This window comes from Miniopterus natalensis, chromosome 18 (assembly GCF_054644295.1).
Source record: "Miniopterus natalensis isolate mMinNat1 chromosome 18, mMinNat1.hap1, whole genome shotgun sequence".
NCBI lineage: Eukaryota > Metazoa > Chordata > Mammalia > Chiroptera > Miniopteridae > Miniopterus > Miniopterus natalensis.
This window is the reverse complement of record NC_142098.1, coordinates 37,154,767-37,161,330: the sequence shown is the minus strand read 5'-3', so window position 1 is coordinate 37,161,330 and position 6,564 is coordinate 37,154,767.

Here is a 6,564-nt window from a genome sequence, read left to right as displayed (position 1 = left end):
GTTAATTCATACATGTACACTGTTTAACACAGGGCACACTCAGGAAACAGGGGCCACTGTCGTCTCATTAAATCATCTTCACAATATGGGAGAAAGGTACCGGTATGATCTCTTGTTTACCGTGACAGGCTAAAATATTAAAGTGTTAGCATTTAGAGCCACACACACACACACAGGGAGGCATGTGTTTGTTTTTAGTACTTTTGGGTGGAGATGAAGACGAAAGCTTAGAAATGTCAAGCTGATCTACATACGGGAGTACATAAAGCAATGCTTCCACATCCATTAGCCTGGCCAAAATTAGACAGCCTGAGAACAGCGAGTTCTAGAGAAGTATATGGGAGATCGGGCCACCCGGCACTGGTGGTGGAGCACAGTTGAGTGCGTCCTTTCTGGAGCGCAATCTGGCAATACTTTGAGAATTTAAATGTGAGGATGGCTGACAACCCAATCTCCCCAGGCTCGTAAAGGAGGTATGCACGAACATGGGCGGTGAGGGCAGTTCAGGTGCAGAGCTGGAAGGAATTGAGGGCTCGAGAGTAGAATGTGGGATACACGGAGGAATCCCACACAGCGATAGAAAAGGAGCCAGTGCAATGCCTCGTCAGTGCCGGTGAGAAACACTTTAAGATGCCAGCTTCCAGTGACCTGATGAGAAAGGTACCATTATTTAACAACCTCTATTTTTTAAAAATTGATTTTTAGAGAGGGAGGGAGAGGGAGAGGGAGAGGGAGAGGGAGAGGGAGAGGGAGAGGGAGAGGGAGAGGGAGAGGGAGAGGGAGAGGGAGAGGGAGAGGGAGAGGGAGAGGGAGAGGGAGAGGGAGAGAAACATCAATGTGAGTGAAACATTGATCAGCTGCCTCTTGCACGCTCCCCACTGGGGATCGAGCCCAAAGCCTGGACATGTGCCCTGACCAGCAATCGATTGACAACCCCTCGGTGCACGGGGCAACCCTCAACCAACTGAGCCACATCGGCCAGGGCAACACCCTCTATTTTACAAATGGAGGAACCGGAGCCCAGAGAGGTTAAGTAACCTGCCCCAGGTCATCCAGCTTGTGAGCAGCCAGGCTGCAACTTAAACCCGGGCAGCCTCTCCAGTGTCCTCTTCAGACTCACTCATCAGGTGCTCGAAACAAGCAGAGCCACACAGAGAGCTCTCAGAAAGCACAGTGAGAGAAAGATAGGTTGGTAGCTCAAAGGCATTTTTGCAAATTTAAGAAACACACAAGACAAAACTAACTTTAAAGCTAAGCATGGATTTTAATGAAAGAAAAGAAGAGGGATTGGAGGCCAAAAGTTCAGCACCCTAGAGTGGGTTCCTATGGGAGGGGGACAGATGAAGGGGGGAAATACTAAAATTAAATTCAACCAAAGATGATTGCATAGAATCACCTTAATCCTATGCACTGTGATAAGCTAGACACGCAGCTAGATTGGATGGGGGTGGTGCATACCTTGGAGAAAGTTGGCTGAAAAGAGAGAGACACGTGAGAAAGGGAGGCAGTGTGGTAGAGTGGTTAAGAGGGTAGCTTCTGAGGCCAGGCGGCCAGGGTTCAAGTTCTGCTACAAGTGACTTAACCTCCTATGCCTCAGTTTCTCCATCCATAATGTTTGTAAATGCCCACCCTGTGCACAGAAAGCTCTTTCTCCCTCCACAAACCTCAGGCAAGAAAATTACCCTGTTCCTCAAAGTTCTTACAGAAACCTCTTCTTTAAAAAAATGTCTCTTGCATACAACATGGTCTATGATCTGACTTGCTGTTTAAAAGAATGACTCTGGCTCTTGAAATGGGAAGTAGGGAGCGCAGGAAAGAGGCTCCTGTGAGAGTCCAGGGGGGAGCTGCTGCGGGCCTGGACCTTGGTGGTATTGATAGAGGTGGCGACATGGGTCTGATTTGCAATCTAAAGGTGCAGCAGAAAGCATTTGCTGATGGATTGGTTGTGGGTGTGAAGCAAAGAGGGGGTGTCAAGGGCAAATGCAAGGTTTTGGCCTGAGCAACTGGGAGGTTTGGAATCTATCCCGGAGGCAGTAGGAAGTCATAGGACGATATTAAGGCTGGGGGGGAGGGGACGTGATTAGATGCCACAATCACCAAGGAGGCAGCCAGGGCTGGGAACATGGGCCTGAGAGACAGGAGACAGGATGGATTGTAGCCCTGGCTCAGCCCCCAGCTCACTGTGGGTTCCTGGGCACGATAAACCCATCCTGGGCCTCTTATCTCCTCACACTACAAAGAGGCTTCAAGGAACAAAAGACCCCTAAAGGCCCTCGCAACGCAAATCTTTTTGCTCCAAGATTCTCTGATTCAAATATCCCCGGGATCAGATATACACATATTCATTTGCTCTCTTCCTCACTGTCCCGAGGCCCATCCTTACCCCAGTGACAGGACACAGAATGTCCCTGGTCTGGGAGCCCAGGTGATGATAGACATTGGCAGGCAGTATTTGTTGAGCACACCTGTGCCCAGGGCTCTCTCAGCTCTGTCACACTGAGCGAGCCCAGACAGGAGCTCTGAGAGGCAGGTGTCTGATTATCACCCCCATTTGTAAATGGGGAAACTGAGGCTCAGGAGAGGTGAAGTGATTTGCCCAAAGTCACGTGGGAGAACCAGGACTCCAGTGTCTCCCCACCTGCACTGCTGTCTTCACCTGGTCCAACCAGCAGCACTTCTCACTTACATGGTCAAGATCGCCTCCTCATTGGGCTCCTTACTTCTACCTCACCCCCTAACAGAGGATTGTTCACACACAGCCAGAAGGATCTTGTGATAAGACCTACATCAACACATCCTTCCTCAAAACCCCCCATGGTCCCATCTCGCTCAGAGTCAAAGCTAAGTCTTCACTGTGGCCCTCAAGGTAGACACAGTGGGCTCCCAGCTTCCCTGGGCTCCTCCTTCCTTGTCCAACAGGCCAGGTGCACTCCTGCCTCAGGGCCTTTGCACCTGCTCTTTCCTCTGCCTGAACCACTCTTTCCCCAGAGATCCACATGACCTCGCCTCCTTCAGGTCTCTGTTCAAATGTCACCTCCTCAGTGAGGCCTTCCCTGTCCACTCTATTCAGAACTGCAACCCCCTCCCACCCATTGTCCCCCACTCCCTCCCCCCATTATCTGATGTATTTTTCTTCACGGCACTTACCACCATCTAACTTACTATTACTTTTCCCTTTTGGCTTGGGTATTGTCTATCTCCCTAGAATGTGAGCTCACAAGGTCAGGAATTTATGTCGTTTTGTTCATGGCTGTATCTCCAGTGCCTAGAACACTGCCTAACGCATAGTGTAAGTGCTCAATAAATGTTTTTGTCAGATGGATGAGTGAGAATCTGCCTTCAGGGTTGATACTACACGTTGTGTGTGATACACTGTTAACTGCTTTATGTGCTGGCTCTGACCACACCTCTCCATCTCCCCTGGCCCTGTGTGGGTCCAGGCAAAGAACCCCTTCTCCCTGGAGTCTGTTCTGGCTCCATCCCAGCTCCCATCTGGCCCCTTCTCCTCCATTGCCCCTTTGGTGCCCATGTCATGTCACTGCTCTGTTTAAAATCCTGCAGTGAGCCCTGGCTGGTGTGGTCCATTGGTAGAGCGTTGGCCCGCTGTAACCACTTCTTTGGGACCCCTACCAAGTGGTGTTAATTCCTCTGGCTCTTGGACTCCTCACCACCCAGTTAACAGATAGTAAGATTGAGGCTCAGACTAGGGAAAGCTCCTGCCTGAGGTCACTGGGCTGGGAAAGAGAAAAGCAGCTCTTGAGCCCCAGCCAACCTCCCTCCTGTGCCTGCCCCATTACCCACTTGCCCTACCTCCCCCCAACTTGCTCCCCATCTACACAGAGCACGCAGGTTGCCAGCCTGTCCCCAGAGCCCCCGGTGCAAGCTGCCTCATAGATCCTCCAACACTGCAGCCAGCAGGATTGTTTGAACTCCCATTTTACAGCCAAGCAAGCTGAGGCTAGAAAGCACTTCCAAGAATCCAGCATCCTATCACCATGCTCCAAACTCCTCTGTTTGAAAGGCAGGAGAGAGAAGTGGCTAAAGATGTGTCTTGGGCCACCTTGGTTCAAATGCCATGCTTCAAAACCTTGTAGCTGTGTGATCCCAGGCAAGCTCTCTGAGCCTCTTCCTTTTTCTGCAGAACAGGGATCGTAATAGTACCTACCCCCAAGGCCATGTTCAAGACTTAAATGTTGGAACACATGCAAAAGTATTAGGTCAGTGACCACACCCCTTTGTTGGAAATCTTACCAGCAGCCCTGTGTAATTGGACTACTATTTGCCCCCAACTTTGTCACAGAGAGGGGGAGGCCCCTTCTCGAGTTCATACAGCTCGGAAGTGGGGGGATCAGAATGTGGAAGCAGGTCTGAGTGGGCTTTTCACCACCAAGTCTCAATAGTCCTTCGGGATGTTAGTTTCGACAGCAACAGCAGCAGGATTTTCCAAATTAAAGGATGTAAGACTCAGAGGGTAAGGACATGCCCAAGTCACACAGCATGTAAGTGACAGAGCCAGGTTTTGAACCCAGGCTTGTGTGTATCCAGATGCAGGTGACTTTTGTCCCACGAGCCCCTCCATAAAGCTCTGATGAACATGAGGATAAAGCAAGTTGAGGGGTGCCCCTGTCCCAACTCAGTCTGTGAGTCTTGTGTCCTTGGCTCCAGCCCCTGCCCAGCCTCCGGTGGCTGCTTCCCTGAAGGCTCTAGGATGAGGGTACCGGGGTGGCACGGAAGATGGCAGAGGGTGCAGAAACCCCCTCCACTGGCCTCTGATTGGGGCCTTGCAATCCCCCAGGATTTGGTGCTTGGAAAGCTGACGTTGGGTTGCTATGGCAATGGGTTTGGGGCGGTTGCCATAGCAGCAGAACTAGCCTGGGTTTAAAAATATCTAGGAGGAGGCTTATGTTTGTGTGTGAGTGTGAGTGCGGGACCGACCGTGCTGTTGTGTGTGTCCAAACGGGAGGGTTTGTGAGGAGCGTGGAGCTGGGGATGGGGGCTGAGCAGCACACAGGACTCCATGTGTGTTGGGCACGTTGCTGAGTGGCCTGTGAGGTCTTGTGTATCATGTACATTAGACTATGTGGGCCATGTATCTACATGTGTATGATTTGCCCAACTTGTGTGGAAGACACACTTGAGTCTGTTTGTCAGTCTATACGTCACATGTCACTAACATGTATGCCTTATGTAACATAGGTGGTGCTTGTTTTGGGCTGTGATTGTGTACTTGTAACTTCTCAGGGTGTGTGTGGCCAAGTGTGTAGCAGGTTTGGCTCTGAATGTGTGCACCTGGACATAGTCAGGTGTTAGATATGCTTGTGTCTATCTGTGTGTGAGCTATGGCTTTGGGTCCGCATGACTGAAAGTGCATTATGCATTATTGATGAGTGTGTGTGTGCGCGCGCGTGCGCGTGTGTGCCTATCCCCCGTGAGTCGTCTTCACACACGTGCCTATGTGAAACTGCTGAGTGTGTACCTGTGTGTCTACAAGAGGGCCTGTGTGATGGGCCCTGGGGGACTTCACACCCAACTCCATGGATGTTGGGATATGTACCTTTGTGGTGTGAGTGTATGTGACTCAAAGGGTCTAAGGTGTGGATCTCCGCCTGACCTCAGTATCTCCCTGTATCCCTTTTGCCTCTTCTCTGTCTCTATGGCAACCACCTCCTCAGCTCCCTCCAGGAAGATGGAGGGGGAGGATCCAGACTGCAGTGGACCACAACCCCCTACCATCCCCCTTGGCTCTGGGGACAATAGGGGGAGGGGACAGATGGGTGGCCACCCCATCCACCTCAGGCCATCTGCTACCCTCCCCATCCTAGGGACCTGAGAGTATGGCAAGGGAGGGAGTCGTGGGATGGAGCAGAGGGAGGAGCCCCTCAGCTGCTGCAATCACCCCCATCCAGGCGTCCTCTGAGCCCAATCTTGCCTCTGGCTAACCTAGGATGGAAAGAATCCTTGGAGACTAGGAATCCAAGGAGAAGAAAATTTATGTATCAGAGAACACTGAATATTAGCAACGATCAATTACTTTCAATGACTTGAGGCTCTGAAATTAAACTTGTCCTTCATTCAAATGCTAGTTTTCCCTCTGTCTACCTATGTGCCCCTGGACAAGCCACACTCCACGCTCCTGGGCCTCTGCTTTGTCATCTGAATAGTAATACTTTACAAGGGCTAACTGTTTAGTTCTGTTGTATCCCAGCGTTTGGGACAGTGCCTGGCACTTAGTATATGTTGATTGAATTGAGCACAGTTGGGTACTGTGCTCTGAGCTACATGCTTTAACTCAGGTGTTCATTGAATTAATGCAGTGAGGCCTTGCAGTAACCCCGTGTAATTCTTCAAGGAATAGATGAAAGACTGAGGAGGAATTTCCCAGCTGTCAGGGGTGGGAGGCAGGTGACACTGAATTTCTTATCTCACCAAGTGATGTGAAGTCGCTGAGGCTAAATTTCCTCATCTGTAAAATGGGAATAATAAGAGTACCTCGCTCTGTGGATCAGTGTAATGTTTGTGACGCGCTTACTTAGAACCGGGACCGGCACATAGTAAGTGCTCAGG